The sequence below is a fragment of the Vanessa cardui genome, chromosome 16 (assembly GCF_905220365.1).
Source record: "Vanessa cardui chromosome 16, ilVanCard2.1, whole genome shotgun sequence".
NCBI classification, from domain to species: domain Eukaryota; kingdom Metazoa; phylum Arthropoda; class Insecta; order Lepidoptera; family Nymphalidae; genus Vanessa; species Vanessa cardui.
In genome coordinates, this window is record NC_061138.1 from 10,632,028 (window position 1) to 10,654,631 (window position 22,604).

At 30.6% G+C, this 22,604-nt stretch overlaps 1 long non-coding RNA gene across 1 annotated transcript in view; it reads right to left on the bottom strand.

Moving 5' to 3' along the window:
* LOC124536522 overlaps positions 1-14,905 on the bottom strand; it is a 30,429-nt gene extending 15,524 nt beyond the window's left edge. Inside the window, exons 1-2 of the long non-coding RNA XR_006966881.1 lie at positions 14,411-14,905; positions 7,096-7,132 (exon numbers count right to left, since the gene is read on the bottom strand). This is a non-coding gene — a long non-coding RNA (uncharacterized LOC124536522). The remainder of the gene's footprint in view (positions 1-7,095; positions 7,133-14,410) is intronic.
* Between the last annotated feature and the right edge of the window lie 7,699 nt (positions 14,906-22,604).

Consider the following 22,604-nt stretch of genomic DNA (forward strand, 5'->3'; position numbering starts at 1 on the left):
TTTCATTTCTCCACTGAGTCGTTAACGTTAAAATTGTATAATTTAAATGTATATAGAAAAAAATTTCGACAAGCTTTAATAACTTACAAACATTGAATGGATACATTGTCTTAATTTGAAGGGAAGGAACGACGTCAGAACCTTATTTAATAAATAATATCATATACTAAAACCTCTTTGAGTTTCACGTGTATTGCTTTAATAGATTTTTTTTTAAATTTGACACAACAAAAGAGGTTTCATTTATTTATCACTTAATACAGAAAGTTACACGTGTGTGTAATATAGATTATATATGTGTTTAAATATAGAATTAATTGAAACAATAATCTTAACAAATATTATACACATGTAATAACGCCCATCGATGACAACCGGAGTTACGTGCCAATAATAAAATTCCTTTAAAACAACCTATCGTATATGGTCTGTGAGTCTATTAAATAAATACTTGAGTTACAATTATTTAATAATTACTCCAATTGGACACAGAACTCTGTTAATTATGACTACGCACTTAAAAACTTTTTATAGATAAATAATAATTACGTGTAATTTGTCTTACGATCACATTAGTATATTTTAGATTTATAAATATATATAATCATTATGAAATCATAGATTACATAATATTTTTTTTTTACAGTATGTTTTCAATGTCGTTGAAATTTAAAAGTCTGATTCTAACTTTTAATTATTTAATAAGAATGCCGCTAATAAATGTTATTAAAGTTATTTTGTATACAGGAATTTACAGAAAGTCGCTTTGAGTTAGTAACATATGTATATGCTTCGGAAAGTACGCAAACGCTGATCCTGGTATGATACTAACTACATTATTATTATTTCACAACGGTTAATATTTGAATTTGGAACATGGCTTAAATCAATTTATAACAATTGACTATGGTACAGATCTTTGGTGTAACTACAGGCACAAGGGACATAACATCTTAGTTCCCAAGGTTGGTGGCACATAGACGATGTACGGAATAGTTAATTTTTCTTACAGCGTCATTGTCTGTGGGTGATGGTGACCACTTACCATCAGGTGGCCGATACGCTCGTCCACCAACCTATACCATAAAAAAATATATAATAATATCACAGCGAGATCCAATTAGGTGTTACTTGATGCGATGTGTATACGGGGCATATTATCCTATTTATTTTTTGTCTATGGTATTTCAAAAGAGCGTTATCCGATGTAAGGCGTTAATACATAAATAATTGGTGACGAACATAATATTTTTCCCACATGTAAATGCTCTGTGCCGCGTGTGGCCCGCACATTGACTTTAATTGTCACCTATAAAATTTTATTGAGGAAGTCCACAAATTAAGGGACATGAAGACAGTTGGTGACAAAACACATGTATGACCGGCTAATGCTTATCTTGTATTAAAACGGCGTTATGTGCGGAAACTCGTTCGTGTAAAAAATACACAAATGACATATTACTCGTTTGATATTGTCAGATTAAAGGAAGGTAATTTTGTTTTTTATCGTTCTCAACGTTCTAATAAACGAAATATAAGAATAATTTAATTTTTTATATAACATGTTAAATATCATTAAAACGTAATCGATTTTTAATTGTTTGCTTTTGAACATTATAAAAAAAATTTTGAAGTAAAACCTTTTTCGGTGGTGATTCGATAATCGATTTGTAAACAAAATGATTTAAGGATGCGTGACTTTTAAGAAAACTATAACAAGAGAGATGAAGAGAAACAAATATAATTAAGAAGTTTCACTTCTATTCGCAATTACATTTTCTATTACAGTAATCGAAATAAAAATCTTAAATTTACAATTTAATATAGAAAAATGAAGGTATTACAAATCGCAGCTACAAATGGCTAACTCGTAAATATTTTATGGGGGTATAAAACTCGCGTTTTCATCCGAGTGGTGTCGAAGTAAACGGCTTCAGTCGAACGACGTAAGGCCATTCACGTAATGAAATAACTTGAGAAATCGCTATTTAATATTTGTTGTTAATTAACACCTTGTTTAAGTTACCTCAACAGTGGTGAAGAGGTATTTGATAATTAGAAATATCCTTTTATTTGAAAATCCCTCCTTATTTAAAGTTCCTTGTAATTTAAGAAGGGCTTATATCACACTGCTTCTGCTACGTTCCTTCACCGTTATTACCCAATAATAGGAATATATAAAGGTATGAAGCCTGATATAATGTATAGGAGCTATATTTGCTCATCTACCTGCAATCCTTACTTAGTAGACAAGTAACGAAGATTATGGCAACATTATGGTTAGTGGTAACAGTAGCATTGGTCATTGCACCGCTAACCACAGGATCTAAGTCTCGATTCTCCTGTAATAACGCTACCTAACTCACCCTTGAAGCCTAGAATACTGGTTTTGACCAAATAGTCGAAGCCATACAAAGAGCTACGTTTATTATTAAGAATTGAAAACAAAGAATATGAAACTAAAATAATTAAAACATTGAAAAAAGGGCTATCGATACTCGTTTAGCACATCGTTATAGATGTACAAATAGATACAAACAAGCTGGCATAAATAATTGACTGTTTGCTAAAGTTTGTAAAAAAAAAAATACTGACACGTCACATAATTTAAAAATCGAACAACCCTATCGCATCGATGTACTAATAGGTACGGTTATTACAACTACACGTACATAGCAACAACACAATGAAAGTCTGCTTTGCATAAGAATAGTCAAGAACAGCTGTGGTCGCCGGCCATCTGTGTGCGTCTTGTTATTACACACGTGAAAGTGTACTAAAATTTAAATTATAGGCCTCTAATTGCTTCAGACGTTTCCAATTCGAACGGCATTAATTTGAAAATAGAAATCTTGTACAGCGGACAGGGAATTATTGTCGCTTTTTATAGGGAATTATTGTTTGAGCAAATGATAGAATGTTTCCGTGTATAATTAAATATTTTTATATTTGTGTGTGTGATAAATAATATTTATATACACATGCACACATATACACATATACATATGTACGAATGGGTCACGTTGTCAATGAATACTCGCGTCTTATGCGCCGACAGTCGCGTTCGTGTCATTGAATAGAAAATGTTGTTTAATTATAGAACGACAATGGAATTAAGATTATTGAACGGGATTCAAATAATAATTCAAAGATTAATTACAGTAATACGATTTCAAACTATTATAACAACTATCTATAAATTATATGAAACAAAGTCGCTTACCGCTGCCTTTCTGTGTAGGTATGCTTAGATCTTTAAAACTACACAACTGATTTTGATGCATTTTTTTTTTAATAGAGTAATTCGAGAGGAATGTTTTTGTATACAATATAGTTAAGAAACGCTGACAATTTTAGAAGTTCCTAATGTGATGTCGTAAATAAACAACTTCTGTAAGTACATATATTTACTATCAGCATTGCAAATAAGCGAAGCCGGGCGGGTCGCTTGTAATATATTAACTAATATTCATTTTTACGTAAAATTAAGCACAATATTTATCATGCTCATAATTAAAAAGAGTTTAAAATAATTTCAACATGTACATGTGCATGATTCGAAACGCGTGTGGTAAAGATTATTTCTTGTATATTTTCATATTGTACGTCAAGTTTAAAAGTATTTCATAAACAAACATACGTAGTGACTTGCAAGCGACCACACGCCGCTGGCTTGGGAAATAAAAATACATGTAATGCATTTGCCTCTCGTGTAAGAAATATAACAATCTGGAGAACCACTATAATTAATTAACATAGAAATTATATTATTATTAAGTGAATAAGACCTTGTACCAGTAAATCTATTTCGAATTCCATGCCATGGATATTGAATTAACTATGATTAAACTATTATGTTTATCTATCTGTATACATTTTTTAAAATTTTAAACAAGTTAGTATTAGCTGATAAAGAATACATTTTAGTAATAAGCGTTATATGTGCAAATAAATAGATGTCAATGGGTTTATTTTGAAGGTCAAATTGAAATTATTTTGTCACGTTTCAAGTGTCTTGAAGACGTTTTTGATGGGTATTGATTGATGCCATAATTAATTAATATATATATCTAGCTATTACCAATAAAATTATAATTAAAAAAATATTTATTAAAGCACATATAAATTGCAATTTTAATTGAAATAGAACTGTTTGCAGAATCTATGTATAACTAGACAAGATAGTCTATTTATATATTACCTAAATATATTTTGGTTCAATATTTGCATTCATAAACAAAGTTAATTTAAAACCATCGAACTGCTAAAAATGAAAAATTACTGTTACCGCTGCAGCGAAGTTTATTTTTTTATTTCTTCAACAATAATTACATAATTAGGCACAGGCAATTCGATGTAAAGAAAATAACACCAATTACCAAATCAAAAGCCTGAACGTTTCTGTTAGTGGTCTGTTGTTTAAAAAAAAATAATAATGACAGATGTGCGTAATTAGCCTTTTTTACTTTTTAAGTAACTTTATTATTAGGAAATAAATGACGTGTACTTTAATTATGAAATTATCGAATTGACGGCACTTCAAGTGATATAAAATTTAAACAAATTTATCTTTATTAAATTTTTATACATTTTTTTTTTTTAATAAAACCAATAATAGTATGAGTAACAAGGATTCATTAATGTTTATAGTTTTTAGTTTTTTTTTTTTAATTTTACACAGACCGAAGGTAATGTTTGCGTCACTCTTAAAATCTCACTATCGACGGTCGAAAAAATCATGACATCTTTGAGTTAAAGTTTTCAGTTTTAAAAGTAAGAATTTAAAACAATCTTTATATTGTTATAAAACCGAGTTGTTATTTTCAGCTAGATTGTTTCCCGATCAATTACAAAAATAATATCATTCACACACGGACGTTATTTAGGATAACTTACGACCTCCGAACAAAATGTTATTGTAATCCCTGGAACCGTGAACACAGCAAAGAAATAAGTATGTATATCACTAACATTGTTCTCACATAAATTATTAACCGTGCGTGCACATCTATGGGAATAAGAAATTAAACAATAGACCGAATCTTAATAAATGATCACATTCAAATAGGGGCGAAAGACATTTGAATCTCTAACCCTTTCACGGCGTCACCTGGTCGTTTAGATCCGGAGTCAAAATTTTTCTTTTATCGCATTAGCATAATATTTATAATATTGACAATGGTATGCTTTATTCAAAGTATCTTTGATTCAACTCGTATGATGCACACGGTAGCTTTATTGTGTTCGGAGATAAGGGACTGCGTAACAATGGTGCACTTTGTGACAGTGGTTTGTAAGTTTCTTTGAAAGTGAATGTGGCTTGTGTAGTACGGTTGGGCAATCTCGCGGTTCCGTACTTATTCAAAATCCTCTTATCTATAACTTATGGATAATGAGTCTTCGTGAACGTTTCGTCATTGAATAACGCCATGCTCGTTTGTATTCTAAAATTCGTTACATGAATCAATAACAACTTGTAAATGTGTACGAGACAACATGGAAAATAAATCATCTGTGGATTATTTGAACGGCTTATTTCACCAAGTTGATCTAGAACTGGTTGGTGATATTTTATCTTAAGCGATATTCCCCACGATGTATTTCTTTTTAAACCGAACTCAAGATGAATAATTATAAACAAACATTAAACAGGTGAAAACTCTCGCCGATTTTAACTTATGTATTTCATTTAAACTAAGCGTTAGATCCTCTGACGTACCTCGTTCGAATAAATAAATGAAAGTTATGGACAGAAAGCAACGTATCGGTTGCATCTTTTGATCCAATTTCGGTTATAAAAAAAAATCCTTTTAACCCTACAATAGATACCGGCCTTTTGTCTAAAAACCGTCAAATGATACGCATTAGTTTTTTGTCGCGTTATGAATACATTTAATACAGGAAGGATGTGAAAGTCGGTATAGAAGACACCGTATGTTGAAGGGTTGGGTTAGACCGGCTGTGTTGGACAAAGAAATTACTATAATGGATAAAACATTGCATTAAATTGAGATTGTCCTATAATCTTGTAGACGTAATAATATAGAGTATAGAAATTTTAATTCAAAATATAAACTTTAGTTTTAATTCTATGTATGGGATCTAAATATTTCGATTGATTTTATACAAAATTAAATATATACCTTACACCTTAAAAATCTACTAAAATAAAAATCTCAAACCTGATAACATCCGTTGAAAATAGAATCGAATTGTTTTAATATTATTTTCTTAAACAATTTAATTTGCAAATTTGATATTATTGTATTTTTTATGATTGGCTTATATTTTTAGGTGTCTCATCAACGAAATATTTTCTAGTTTTAGAACTTTGTCCAGACATGTGTAATTTTTTTTATGTTACTGGAATCTTTTTGATTGATATGTATATGCTATATTATAATTAAATAATTACTGAACCTATATAATCAGATAATAGAGGTTAATAGTTGGTGATTATTCCGAGCGTTGAGCATGAGGTAAAAATGGTTTTTCGAAAACAGAACATGATGTAGTTTATATTGAAAAGCGACTTAGTTTTATTACTAAACAGGTATGTTAGATAAGTATGAAATATTTTCAATTGATAGCAGGTCATTTGGAAGATCATGAAGACGTCAGTGTATAAAACATTATCATATCGACTTTCACTTCAAACTTTATCCCGATCATCAATCAATTTTTTATCATGACTTTCTCCTTGAAATTTTTTAGATTATACACATCGATGTAGAATGGAATTTTATGATTACGTAATAATTCGTATTTGTCATGTATTGTTAACTATGTACTTATATGAGTTGTAAATACCTATTATTGTATTGACTATGCCATAATCTATTTATTTTATATTATTAAATATGCTTGCAGCAACAAGATTTTTTTACTCTTATTTACCATAATATATACTGTAGATATATAAAATGTGTACCTACTGTTTAAGATCATCCGAATGATTTTTTTTTTGAGCAATCATCGCCGTTGATGTACCTACATATCTATTTTTATTAAAAGTAAATTTTGCAAGCATTACTATTACTTATTCATAACGTATATTAGATTAAGTATATGTAATATATAAATTGTAATTCTTACCTTTATCTATGCGGGAATATCCAAAAGCACACACTATCTGTAACAATAAAGAAAAACAATTAAATAACGCTATTTAGGAGTTTTAAATTTTGTTTTCATTTTACATAAATAAAATATATATTTTAAATATATAACATTTCACAAAACGACGCTCAAAGTGCAAATATATTCAGCCACTTACATAAATAATACGAAACAGATTGCTTATTAAAATTTTTATCAGACAGAGGTGTCAAGCAATCTCATTTCGCCATCCATCTTTGTCTAACTTCGCTTATCTCACACAGATATCTAAATGTCGACGAGGCATACATTATTTATTAATGCAAGAAATTTGCATCGACTTTTCAAGGGTTAACCCGTGATGTTCTCGCTGTATAATCGTATTGCATTCGTAAGCGAGTATTTTTAAACATTATTTAATAATAAAATTTTAAAACGAGCGTTAATATTATTGCATGTTAAATATATTTTAAAGTGATTCGAAAATGCTACCGAAAAAAGATAAGTAAAATGACATACAATGTCTATAATTAATCTATAGATAATAAATGTGAAGAGCGAATGAAATAAACAATTAGTATGCTTCAAAGAGAAAGAGAGAGATAGCACTATGCTTGAGTTGCAGCTTAAAAGTTTGTGTGTACGCTATTGTTTGGGACGTAGTCTGTTTTGATAGACAGCGTGACTAACTAGACTTAGTCGTTCCACCAGAGCGATGTTTACGTTGCTTGTTCTGGCTTTTTTATATAATGATTTTGACCTCAGCACGCAACGTAAAAAAAATACAAGATAACTGTTTTCGTGTGGTTTATGGTCCGTGCAAAAATTGTTAGATATTTTTTTTATGTCTTCAGAAGTTAATCAAATGTAAATTAGGAAGCTATTATGGATTGCCGTTTGAAATACCTTCAACTCCACTGAAATGAATCCGTATGCACGGGTGTGTATTAAAATCATAACCATCATAATTTAAAATTATATATTGATAAAAAAATTAAAAGATGTAACTTATACGTATAGACTGTGGCAGAAAAAACAACAAGAAAAGGGCGTGAGTTAAGGTATTTAACATTTAATTTCGTTACACGCCCCTCCTTTTGTTTAATTGTTCTTTTTATTTTGTGCGAAGCCACATAAAATAGCAAGTAATACGATATTAAGTCCGACTTGAACTTCCAGTGCAACTTTGTATCTTAAAAATTAAAATATCAAGTTGCTAAACTCCGGTTCGAAGAAAGGAACGTAATATCGCCACGCTAGAGGAAGCGTGGGCAGGCTAATTAATTTGTAAACACTCGACTATTTATTTCTTAGACTTCACAACACATAAGAATTTATAAGAAAAAAAAAACTCGAGGGGGTTATTTATACAAGTCTGAGAAACATATATTTCGGTCTTTCCGACCGAAGACAACGATACAGGGTTAATAGATTAAAATTAAATACCTTAGCTGTTGTTATTTATTATAATAGTCACGTATCACTATTTTTAATTGTTATTAGTTAAGATTAATGTAATACTATTAATCATATAAACATTTTATTGTTATACACTCGTGCAAATAGAACAAAAGATGTAACTTAATATTTTGTGGACTGATATTATAACAATTAAAAAAGGGGCAAAAAAAGACACAATAAAATTGAATTCAGAGACCACTTAGGAAAGTTCTCCGACATAGAAGTCAATAAAAGGAATTGTTATCTTTTGTAAGTACACAATATTTCTTTTGTTAAAGAAAACAGTAATGAATTGGTTGTTACTTTATGAGAAATATATTTTGACAGCGAACGTTGAATACACAAAAGATTTGACGCTAGAAATGTATGAAAAAAAAATATATCTAATGTCGTGGGGTTATCATTTAAACTCATTTCACTTAATAATCTTGTTAATATTTATAAATAAATATATACTATGTAACTGTGTAATGAACTCACATATTCGAAAAAAGTATTGCATGTTAATACCTTCGCTAAGCAATTTAATATATTAAAAAAAAAACTCAGGAAATTATATGCAGAAATACAATAAAACCTTATTAGAGCAATAACAATATTCCTGAGACAAACCAACGATTAATAGCACCACAAAAATATTTTTATTTAACAAAAGAAGGTTATAAATATAATAGAGAATTCATTTGTTACATGTCATAACGCCCTTGGATCGAAAACACGTTACTTGAAGTTTAAAAAAAAAAACAATGCACTTCAAATGTCTTTGTTTAATCACCTGTCAAAACGTCTACCTCTTAACCTTTACACATTACAAATAGACGATTAAAGCAATATATGACAAGAATAGTATCTAACGGGGTCAATTAAGTATCGTTTATAATTTGGAAGAACATAGCTATTAATTAAATTAATTACATTCACTTCTTTGTTCATTTGTACCAACGTCTATTAATGTAGTTTTTTTTTTGTTATCATTATTGAAATGTAATTATAGCCCTAACTTAACACATACATAATTTGAAGATTATTTGAATTTAATAACAAAGAATAATATCATAACACTGAAATTAGTAATCATATTGTATATATGCTTGTGAATAATGATTATTAAGAAAATATGTATATGAATAAAAATAAAAAGATTCTTCTTTCAAATTTTAAATTTCGAACTCTTATTTTATAGCTATAATAATTTTTTTTTCAAACGGCAACACCAATTAGATTGTTTCAATTAGGTACTAAATTAAATACTGAATGTTATTATTACGTATTTAAGTTGGCCGTTATCCGTTCTATTCCGGGCCGTGACCGCGTGAGTCACATCGCATAGTAACAAATATGTTTTCCTAGTTAGCATGTGTGGACATGTGTACGGTCGGTACTGAAACGAATTATATGGCACTCGCTCGAGAATTAGACGTGAAATTTTGTATAATTAGCCCTTAGATTTCTTGGAATTATATTTAGAGAATGTTTTACTGTTATCTGTTTAACACGCTCGAATTAAAATGTTACCAGAAGTGTTCTACATTTAATTTTCTCGTATAAAATTAATTGAAGTATATTTGTCTATTGGCTTTTAAATTAATGAGATATTATTAACATTTGAAATTAGAATTTTGTAATAAAGAATGTTTTTCGATTTTCAAATTATTATTTTTTGGAATAATGTAGTCATGTACGTGTGAGTAGGACTTTAAGTCTAAAAATACAATTTGGTATTGTAATTACAAGATACGAGATATAGGTCTTGTTTTTGCTGTAACTAAAAACTAAGTAAGTTTAAGTAACTAAACAAATTATGGCCTGTGTTTTTTACATGTTCAATCTAGGTATTTATTAATATTACTCGCAAAATTGTCATTGCAAATTATTTTTTATAAATACATAAGTATTATACTTTTATATAAGTACATTTGCATTGTATATATATCAATGTAATTCCGGTATCAAATAATCTAAAGATATACTCCTACATCATATATCATACAGATTAAATAAAAACATTTGATTTTAAACAGTTTTCATATTTAATGTAATAGTTATCTAAGACACTTCTACTGAAAGCCTAGGTCACAGATTTGGAGACTGGGCCTTAAACTGTTCTAGCAAGCGGGTCTGAAGTTTGTGCTTTGGACAAACTCACTACTTTGTGTTTATATAATTGTACATAAACTTCTAAAACTCTTCTAGGGTAGAATCGCGTCAGTAAGTACCTATCCTAAGTAATTTTGTTTCTGACAGATGTACAAATTCATATTATGTATTAGGATTGTCAAGTACGGCTGTTGTGACGTCATCTTAGGTATATAAGATACATGAGACATGTTACATCTAGCCTATTATAAAACTATGGCTAAAGCACAGATCAGTTATGGCAATGCATCCGCACTTACCATAACTGTGATGAGATGAAACACAATATCATATTTTCTCAGTTTTATGTAACGCTATATTTTATATAATGTTAATCATTAAGTATTATTTCGTTATGCATTATTTTTTGCAAATGACAAATATTGTTATAACATTACGGGATAAAAAATAAAAAAAAAAAAAAAAGGCCCCGACGAATTGAGAACCTCCTCCTTTTTTTGAAGTCGGTTAAAAATGTCTATTGAAGATCAGATTAGGAATACAAGCTGCAAGGAATCTTACGTGATAATCTATACTAATATAAATAAATGTAGAAATCTGTTTGTCTGTTGCACTTTCATAACCAAGCCGCTGAACCGAATTTAATGAAATTTCCTATTAACTAAACTGAAATGCCAAAGAACGATGGGTATATAATATATATATGTATATATTGCGGACTACCCTGAACCCTAAAACGTACATGTGTGTTTAACTTATTATATCTAGCTATATGTATATCTCAATATATACAGAACCCAATTCACAAATACATAAAGGTCTGATCTATCGTAGTAAATTTTTCGCTTCTATGAATTCCAAGCTGATTTCAAATCAATTAATTGATATGTAAATATGTTTAGTGTGAACCAAAATGGAACACGTGTATCGTAACCGGAGATCGTCGGTTCGAGTCTGTGCAAGCACCATTTAATTTTAACTTGGTTAATTTGTTTGTTCGTGTCGTGTTCGGCGATGAAGAAAAACGTTTGGTATGAACTAAAGTGGCGTGGTGGTATTAACTCTAAGATTGGGCTATTTAGGACTTTTCGGACTGTTAGTTTGCTAATTAAAGATATCATATATTTGTATACAGACACTAATTTGAAACAAGTATATACGTATCCATTTGATATTTTTCAACGTTAATTACACATACTAATTTAAATAGGTATATAATGACGACATATAAAGGTGGTAAGTATATAAGAGAATATGATGCGAATTTCTTATTTATCTCTTTATATAGAAACGCTTGTGATGGACCATTTTATACTAAAGAAATTTTCTTTTTCAATTTAAAACTACCTACCTAGACTACCTTATTTATAAACTACCGCGTTTTAAAATTAATATATAAATATTCACTCTAAATTAATGTACAAGCACACTTGCAGTTTATATTTGCATGTTAAATTCTAAACAAGAAAATTTTAAAAAATATTCTTTATACAATTTTAAATTGATGTTATTTATTTTCACAACACATAAATATAATGTAATATGTATAGCTAAACTGTTGAACGGATTTTGATTAAATTCTCTAATTACATAGGTTGTACTTTTGTTGTACATCAGTACGTTATTGACGCAAAGTTTGTCAAAGCTTATTTGAATGAATTGTTTTTTTTTTTAGTTTTGAAAGGAAAAATATCGAAATTCATGTATGTATTATGTTTTATATCTAACATACACATATTTTATTTATTATCTATATGATAACTTTCACAAATCTTTCAAGTAACTTAAATAAAATAATTGTAGGTAAATATGAAATTTAAAAACAATTTTTTGAGAAAAGTTGTCTATATAAGATTTTTTAGGACTTCTATTTGAAATGTATTAGCATTTATTTTGGCCTAACTCTTATTACGCTGTATAAACTTTCGTCTTGGTCTAGCAAAGCTAAATTAAAAAAAAAAAAGTTATGTTATCGTCCGTAAGATTACTTCATGAATAAGAAAAAAAATCTCACATTTACCGATCCAGTCGATCTAATTTAAATGATTCGAATACTTCCTCTAGCCGCAAGCAACGATAAAAGCTGGTCATAAATAATAATTAGCGGCCTGGAATTGAACCTCGCCCGCTCTTTGAAACTAACGATCCATCTTGTCGCCTGAGGCACTTCGAAATTTTTAATAATAGTCAACGAATAGATGATTTATATGTTTATAAGTTTTTTTGAATTTCGAACGTTTTATTAACATTCACGTAACGTATAAAAACAATTATTGATTATTTTTTTTTGTTAACTTGCAATAAAACTCGACGTTTTATTGTAATTTGTGGCAACACTCATATTCCAGATTTAATGGAGAATATACATGCTTAAATTATACATGTTAATGTGAAACCATTTTTCAGTTCAAATCGGAATTCGTATGCAAGTCAATTTATAACATAAAATAGCAACTGGTTGAAATTATTTTTAGATAATATTGTACAGATCAAATATGTTTAGTAGTTATTTTATAAACGATTCAATATATAGTATTTTCAAATGAAATGATTGAAGCTTTTATATTAATTTCCTTTCAAAAACTCGCAATTTTATTACACATTATTAAATTTTCGTACGAACGATTTTCAATATATATTTATGAGAAAACAAGTTTCGAGTTTATTTTTTTAATAGATACTACTAACAATTATTATGATCATGAAAATCGAATATGATAAAATTAAATAACATCATAAATTTCGAGCAAATTATTACAAACTCGGATCAATTTCAAAAAAAAAAATCACTTGGCCGATTTTCACAGTCGTTTCATATTTTTACATGAAAACAGTAATTATCTACACAACAGTACATTGTTGATGGCCCTTAATCATAGCGGGAGCGGCGATTTGTTTCGAACATGTCATTTAATAATATTTCAATGAGCTACATAATTGCATCAAAATGTTAGTGTCTTGAGGGACCAATTTATCAAAAAATATCAATGAATTCTTTATTTACACTGCGTAATAACACTTTAATGTTCTACAAACACACACTAAAGAATTTCTTGTAACAAATGTCTTTTCTTTTTTTAAATTGTATTACACCTTCTTTCACGAATTACCTATTTGAATATCGAACATTTTTAAAGTTTACTTATAATTTCAAATTTGAATTTGTGTTTTTTTTTCTTCACTTGGGCAAGGGATTATTTAAACTTTTTTTTACAAAAGTTGTCATTATTCTGTTTAACTATAGTTGTAACCGTTTGGATATTTTTAAATTTAATTTTTAAAATAATTCGTAGCAGAATAGTGTCTTTATAAGTTATATTTAAATCGGTTATACCGAAGTTAACTTTAACAAACTAAACAGCGCAAGTATTCTGTAAAATCAACTATAGAAAAACTAGGTATAAAATATCAAAACTCTTAAAAAGTTTTTGGACTATTATATAAAAGTAAATTGTAATATTTTCAGAGTTTGCGTCCGATAAGGGCTCGAGTCTAAATAATCGTGGCAACAAGATAAAAATATGTGGCTGTTTTTTTATCAGCAAAATTACTGTTGCTAAGTGGGCTGATAAGAATTGACTGAGTACAACATAATTTGTAACTAGCAATATTTTGCCTTATAATATTTTTTTTTTCAAGAATATTATGATTTTTAATAGGCCTGCAGTATTTCCCCGTTTATATTTAAAAACAAAAGAGTGTCTTGATGTTCGTACACTTTGTAAATCACTTAGAAGGTAAAATTTCAACTCACCACGTTTTTAGTCTTGCTGTTTGATTTTCTATTTCATTCTTCAAATTTGTATTTTTCCTTAGCACTATTTTAGCGCCATTTTTATTTAAATAATTTTCCGTACACTGTAGCACTAATCGTCACTTCATGTTAATTTAATTTTTCACAGTTTTTATTTTGTCGTTATAAAATCCAAATTATTTGATTTCAATATAAAATTTGATGTCAGCGACGAATTTTTTTAAATTAATAAAATAATAAAATTTGCCATAAAAAATTTCGCCGGATTTTGTAATATTCACATTCGCAGCTACACTAATCTTCAGTTGTAACTCTTATAAGAATTATTTCGAAAAAATATTGAGTTAATTCCTATTGGTTATAAAGTCGGGTTGGAACGCTGGAGTCGTATAGTTTCCAGTTGAAAAAAGATGATACGTGTTCGCGCGCCGATTGTCGTCACGAGAAGGCGCCAGTCGCTACGCGGCGCGAGCATCACCCGCGCCAAGCCAACGGATTGTGTAAACGCGCGCCACTCGCTCCGTTGGCGTCGCGGGCGGGGGCGGCGCGGGGGAGGGTCGCTGCCTCGCACGCACACATACACCCCCCTATACAACTCTTATCCATTACTAACGCTCCTATTTTGAATACGTGACACGCCAATCTAGCTTCTATGCGTTAGGTATACGATCTCGAGGGACGTGACGAACGGACCGCGACCGACATCGCAACGTAGGTAGAGCGAGAGACCGAATTATCCTCATATGAGTGCAAAGGATGCAACGACATCGGTAGTTGAGTCGCGTAACGCATGTGTGTTGAACGCTCCGCAATAGTGCGGTAGTGTCAGACTTTGTAAGTACGCGTAGATGAGAAGTGCCGTGTCTTGAAATTTTAATAAACAAGGCTCTGTCATCTACTTTTGAATTTTAAATTTGATACTCAAACCGACGTCGTGTTGCGTTGACGAGCGTACAACTCACTGAAATTACCATTGATACGTGTTCACGGGCCACTGGACGTTACAGAGGTTAATTTACTCGACGTGTAAGCTCATATTTCTTAACTGGGAAGTCGAAACGTTTTGTACACTCGTAACGAACTTGAACGGATTGAATTTCGAACCGAAAGATTACATTGTCTATCTTAAACAGCCGAAAGTAATCGTAGAAGTAAACTTATGTGACCGACGAATGTAAACCGTCCACATCGACACGTTAGCGCGCATTTATAACATTAAAAAAGAATAATTAAATGCAAAAACGTCGCATTTAAAATTCACATATGTGAATATGGCGGGCGAATGGCCTCCATGCTATTGAGGAATCGAGTGTAAAGACCTTTGATGTTTTTTTTTTTAATACATATTGTGATGAGTAAAATATGACAAGCTCACACGCTCCACCCACGGGCAACGATTAAAAATTTAAATACTATCGTCACCGGGGACATTTAACATTCTATTCCACCCAGTTCGGAGTTAATACGACGAGTTTTATAACGATTATCGGTCTAAATTCTGGTTTCTAGTCACGACTTTTTTTTATATTTATAATGATTTATACACTGGCAGATAGTGCGTTGGATCCAGGTGTGAACCTCTTGACCGTTGATTTATTTCCTCGGGTTCAAAGTTTCAAATGCTTCTCGATCGTAAATTTAATTATGCGTACATTGACGTGATACTTTTTTTTAGAAAGTTGACCGGCCTCCTTTGACTGTTTGCCTCGAAATTATAAGATAAATGTTATGTATAAAAAAATATCTGATATTAACATCGACAACAAAAATACCTAACTTAATGAGATTTTTAATGATTTTAAAAATAGACAAAGCAATCAGTTTATTTATAAATTCTTTATATCATAAATTAAGTAATATCGCAATGTTAATACTTACAATACTATCTTAAGATTTACTTGACAAATTACAAATGACATCATATAGAACACAATACAAAAATGAAACATTTCTTATTAAGAATTATTAAGACATCAGGTATGATAAGTAGGTATGTATATCAATTTTAAAATGCTAAATTCATTGGAGCCTAATCCATATTTGAACTTTTCAAAAAACTAAACTGAGATCAACATTACATTTATATTAATTCTATATTAAATATTATTACTCAGATGAAATTCCAACAAATTCATAATGGCGTCTTGTCTACCAAATGAGATAGTCTAGTTCGAAAATTAAATTTATAATTCACATTTCACATTCTCTAAGTATTAAAAAGTGCAATGAACTTACATATATTTATTTTTTTAATAAATTTGTGACTGTCGTTATATTTTATATAAATAAATTCCTTATTTAATTTAATGTTCTTCTAAACATGAATACCTAATATGATAATTGTTTTTATCAACTCACCTGACTTGCTATCGAGTTTATCTTAGATGTAATATTATTATCAAATAAGTTTTGATACGTATAATATTGAGATAAACACGTTTTTTTGCATTTATATCTGTTATTTTAACGATAGGTTTATGTAGTCTCATGAACGAATAAATAATTTACATTAAAAACATACAGAATTTAATTTTTTTTTTTCGTTTTATTCTTTCCTTAGAGGGAAAAGGCAAAGGTATTACACCGTACAGCCAAGTCTTTATACAGAATTTAAGTATTGAGCGTTCTGAAATTGTAAACGAAAACAAATTACTTTTTTAAATTTAAGGTGTGATTTCTGTCATGGATGTGACATAAAATACTATTGTTAGACGCACTTTGAAACATCAAAACATATTTCTTACTTTTTAATAGAAGGAATTCCGCGGGAATTTTTCATTGTTATTTTAACACTTATATAAACTCTGTTGTATCAGAATAATTTGCATTGTAAGCTCAGTTTCATTTTATTCTTTTTTTTAAAAAAATATTTAGTTCTCTTAATTTAGTTCTTGATTAAAAAAAAATCTTGGGTATTAAAATATTATACAATACCAATTAGTCTGTGATGACATTTTCAGCGGGAAAATAATGTATTTATACCTGAACTTTGAATGACCTTAATTGCCTTTTGCCGAATATTTTTAAAAATTGAAGTAAAGTGTAACCGCATTTAAATATCGAAATAAATTATTCTAATTGGAATTTTCATTTGATCGTCTCAGATATTTACCTCGTAGTTTTATAATCTTCTTTCTGCATAACGAACAGTTGATACACGATTTCCGAACACAACACACATTTGAATTTGGAACAATTTTCGAATCGACCATCACTTGTATCGCGGAGCTCGTTACGCTTGCACATAAAAGGTATTCGCTTATTAGTCGCAATAATTAGCGGTTATTGTTTTTGTTGGCTGCGTCAGTGGCGGCCGCTCGTGGCGTGCCGTTGCACTGCACCTCGTCACAAAATGCTCACTAACAGCGTCTCTTTCCCCCTTTACTTTCGCACCGGCTTTTTACAGAGGGCGCAGGCGCCCCTGGCATTTTTTAAACCGCGCCCATGTTTCTGTAATTTCTATCGCGCTGCGCACCTTTCGTGAAAATATTTTTTTCGTGCATTTTTTTCGCGACGTCTCTTTCTATCGCTCATGATTGCTAATTCGCTGTCCCCCTCCACCTAACGGTCGCTCGTAAGTACTGCTCTAGCGTAGTACTAGATGCGTAATACTTTCTCTCTCTAGAGACGCCGCGACGCTTGTGACGCCAATTATTTCGCACTTATTCAGTAGCTAAACATAACTTATGCAAAACAAAGTCTTAATTTCAACCTTATACCATTATGTTAAAACTCAAGACTTCATATCAAAAATGTAGTTACGACTCTATGATGTACGACATAACGTGTAAAGTTCCGGCCATTTTTGCGATAAAAAAAATGGTTTGCATGCACGTAACCACGCCTTTGTATACACATATTGCCGTCTATTTTACTCCTTTTTTATTTTTCATTCGCTATCTCGTTCTACCGCACACATACAAACAACCGCCGAGCAGATGCTTCGGGACGTTGTCGAGAAGCGCCATCTACCAGAGAATAGCAGAACTTTTACTAACAAGAAAACAGGGGGTTTGTTTCAAATTTTTTTCCTCAAGGGTGGCAGCACTTGGTGAAAGGGGTTGTTTTCGAGTTTAGTGACAACTTTCACCGTGCGATCTCAGCGCTACATTGTGTATGAACCATTGTAGAGATCGTATGGGTTTTGTCTTATAAAAAAGTATGTAATTTTCGACAATATTAGGGTTACAAAATGCATCATTCATTAAATTCAATTTAGAAAAGATTTAATTCTTTCGACAGTTTACATGTCTTTAAGCTATTTAATCAGAGAAGGTTTAGCTGAATTAGCATTTTATTTGCTACGTTCGCTGTCAGTGTCAGCAGGGGGCGCTACTAGGGTCCATACAGCACTACGATAAATCACTTACCTATACTGATGTAAGTCAGCAAGTGTAAATGTTACTGACATTAAGCTATATTGTGTTTTAGACATTATAAGTGAAGGAATTTTGACTCTATTCAATTTTGAGCCAAGTGACATTAAGTAACAGTTTTCGAATGTATTTAATACTGAGCTAAGATCTCTCGTTTTGAAAACTGTTGGACCTAATTAATGATACTCGATTGTGGCTTGGTGGATAATAATTATATTTTTTACTTTTTTTTATTGAATATGTAGGCAAAAGGAACATTTACACAAACACCGAAAAAAAAATATCGTTTCATAAGTTGCCAATACGTCACCGACTTTTGATCCTATAAAGTTATGCTCCTTGTCTGTAGTTACACTGGCTCACCTAACCATACAATAAAAAAACCATTAAATATTGCTACTTGGCGCTAAAAAATATGACGGGGAAGAGGTATCCTTATATATCCTGATCTATCCTTATCTACCATGAACTGAATTTAAAACAATTGAAGTATATTTATATAATATTAATAATTATTGTTGTATGACGTTCTGACCGATATTACGGTCATATTAAAAGACCAATTGCGTGCCAACTCCCACGCACAAGTGAAGCGTGCTCGCTAACGCAGGTGCAGTGTATTGCGTTTTCTTACTCCGATGGGAGACCGTTGTTAAAATATAGAGTGATATTTGTAGGACTACGGGCTCTACGTGCCTCCATAGAGGCGTTCTTACTTGTCCTAATTTACGACATTTCCTAAGCAAGACAGAATTAATATAATCAATTTTATTCAAGTAAACCTAGCAATGAAGCGTTTTTTAATCGTCAATATTTAAATATTACCACCGTTTTGGAAAGCACCCTTCCACCAAAACGACAAGAAGCTCGCATTTGTACAATAATTAGTGTCCCGTGATGGAGCCCGAGCCTAAATCCAGGACTAATTTTTCTAAAACGTATTAGTAAAAGTTAGTTTTAGTTTAAGCATGGTAAGTATTAACCATTCCGGAGCCCTTTTAGTCCTTTTAACAAACCTACTACCTAAAATATTTTGACTATCAGAACGTAACTTTATTCATAATTACAACGTTTTTACTATATTATGAAGATAGACATCACCTTATACAACTAAAAGATATATTCGTCATATATTTTTAAAAACATATTCTCCTACTTTTTGGTCTATATGTAATCCAAGAGCTTGTGCGTAAAAGTTTTAAATGACTATAATTTAATTATAAGCTCTACATAAAATATAAGCCTATGATGATTGGCAGTCATGGCCACGTGTAACCAATCAGGGTACCAAAATCAAAATAAACTTTATTCAAGTAGGCTTTTATAAGCACTTTTGAATCGTCATTTTACAATTTAGTGCCACCGGTTCGGAAAGTAGATTCTACCGAGAAAAACCGCCAAGAAACTCAGTAGTTACTCGTTTTTGGCAAAGTAGTCGCTTCAATACGTCTTCCTACTCATAATATTTCGATCTACTAATTTATAAGAACATTTAGGATAAAATTATATTAAAAACAAAAATCATTATCAAAGTATACTTCGAAGTTAATTATTCACCTAACGCTGTTTTTTTTTTCGACTGGCAGATATAAATTGCGATATTTTTTTTAATTAATAGTAATTAACATTTGAAATAATTAAGGCAATATCTACCAATGAGCTTCAAGACAACTAGCGTCACGGTCTTTGGAGCTGAGCATTTTTGTAATTGGTTAATTGAGGAATATATATTATGGTATAATTGTTAGAATATATTTATGTAGCCGTGACTTTTGATCTAATTTAAAGCTTATTTTAAAGATATCAAGGTTTATTTTTGTTTAAAGAAAAATATGAACATATGTAAATTAGTATTTGCATTCGTTTTCCATTTTCTCATAATAAGCTGTAATTTAATTCTGCGGTATATTTATTTAGTTTTATTCGTGCTTAAATCGATAAAGATATGAGTTTAATGTTTTTGTATCAGCAGGAGACACGAGTAAGGTGTTGGTTTATTGGCTGAGATAACTCCAACTTCGAGTGGATGATTCTTGGAGATTCATCACACGTGACTCAGTTCCGATTGAAAGAGCACACAGACAGTTGTTAAGTGTTGCTCTAATAGTTAATTCAGCATTATTGCCCGAAACAATAAGATAAAATAAAAAAGTAAAGTAACAGCCTATCAATTTCCCACTGCTGCGATAAGGCCTTCTCTTCCATTAAGGACAGGGTTTGGAACATATTCCACCACGCTATTCCAATGCGGGTTGGTGGAATACACATGTGGCACAATTTCGATGAAATTAGACACATGCAGGTTTCCTTATGATGTTTTCCTTCACCGCCGAGCTCGAGATGAATTATAAACACAAATTAAGCACATATATAAATATAGTGGTTCTTGACTGGGTTTGAACCCGCAATCATCGGTTAAGATGCACGCGTTCTAACCACTGGGCCATCTCAGGTCATAGATAAAATAAATATTCTATATTAAAAAAAATGAATATTTTGTCGTCTGTTCTCATCTAAAGATATTAAAATCGTTAGCTTCACTTAACTTTTCGAATGGTGATTTGAAATACATATACTTAAGCATATTTCAAAACTATATAAGGCTAGCGATCCCATCCGGCTTCGCACGGCTTTTTGATATGTATGGTTATATTATGACCAAATTACATAAAGTCATTATATATTGTAGCACATGTATTATTTGATGTGTAACCTATATTACTGTAAAATTTCATCTAAATCCGTCCAGTAGTTTTTTCGTGAAAAAGTAACAAACCCACATACATACATGCTTACAAACTTTCACATTTATAATATTTGTAGGATGTGCTTGAGCAATTTTTGTTTAACGGTCATCTCTTTTGATATCAATTAACTCTTGATTCGTCCATTTCGATATCATGAATTTTATCAGCCTACCACAAATCATCCGAACATTAAATTTCATGATAGCTCTTGAGTTTTTGCTCATGGAAGTCAACCGGTGTGTGATTGTCATTTTCTTGCAGTCATGTCTCTTTCATAATAATTCACATGCTCGAACATTTATGTAAGAATTAAAAACATTTACAAATGATAATGAATTTTGAAGTATGATAAATGGTTATAATAAAACAATTGTATCGTTTTGTTTAAACATATAATACTGGGAGGAGAAAAATCATGGTGATACCGATAGTAAGATGATTAACTATCTATATATATCTGTTGGTGTAAATTAAAACATCGTGAGGAAATGTAAATGTTTCGGGAATATGTGTGATACGTTTACCAGCACTATAGACTCAACTTTTATATATGTAGGAGTTAATTTAAGTAAATAGTTAAGTAAAAATTACTTGGTTAGGATATCTTCAAGCCCATTTGGGTATATACCCCTCATTCACTCATTGTATTATCGTGCCAGTATAATTACAGGTACGAGGGACATAACATCTTAGTTCCTATTGTTGGTGGCGCTTGGGATGGTATGGTGATGTCAAAATTACTTGCAACGTCGTAAATTAGAGGCGGTGGTGATTTTAAAAATAAGAGATATGTCCCTGTTTGTGTCAAATAATGGTGATGAATTATATGCAATACATATCGATCAATTTGTTGTAGAATAAGGCTACATTCTTGTCGTTAATAAATATTTCTTCAGCCGCGAAATGTGTATGCGATACTACTACTACTGTTATTAATGTAATTGATTTTAGTTAAATTGATTAGTAGATATATTTTATTGATTTATATTTAAAGATGACGAATCAAAAGTACTTCAGTATAGCGAACTTTATTAATGTAATATAATAATGTTTAAAATTTTGATTTTTGAT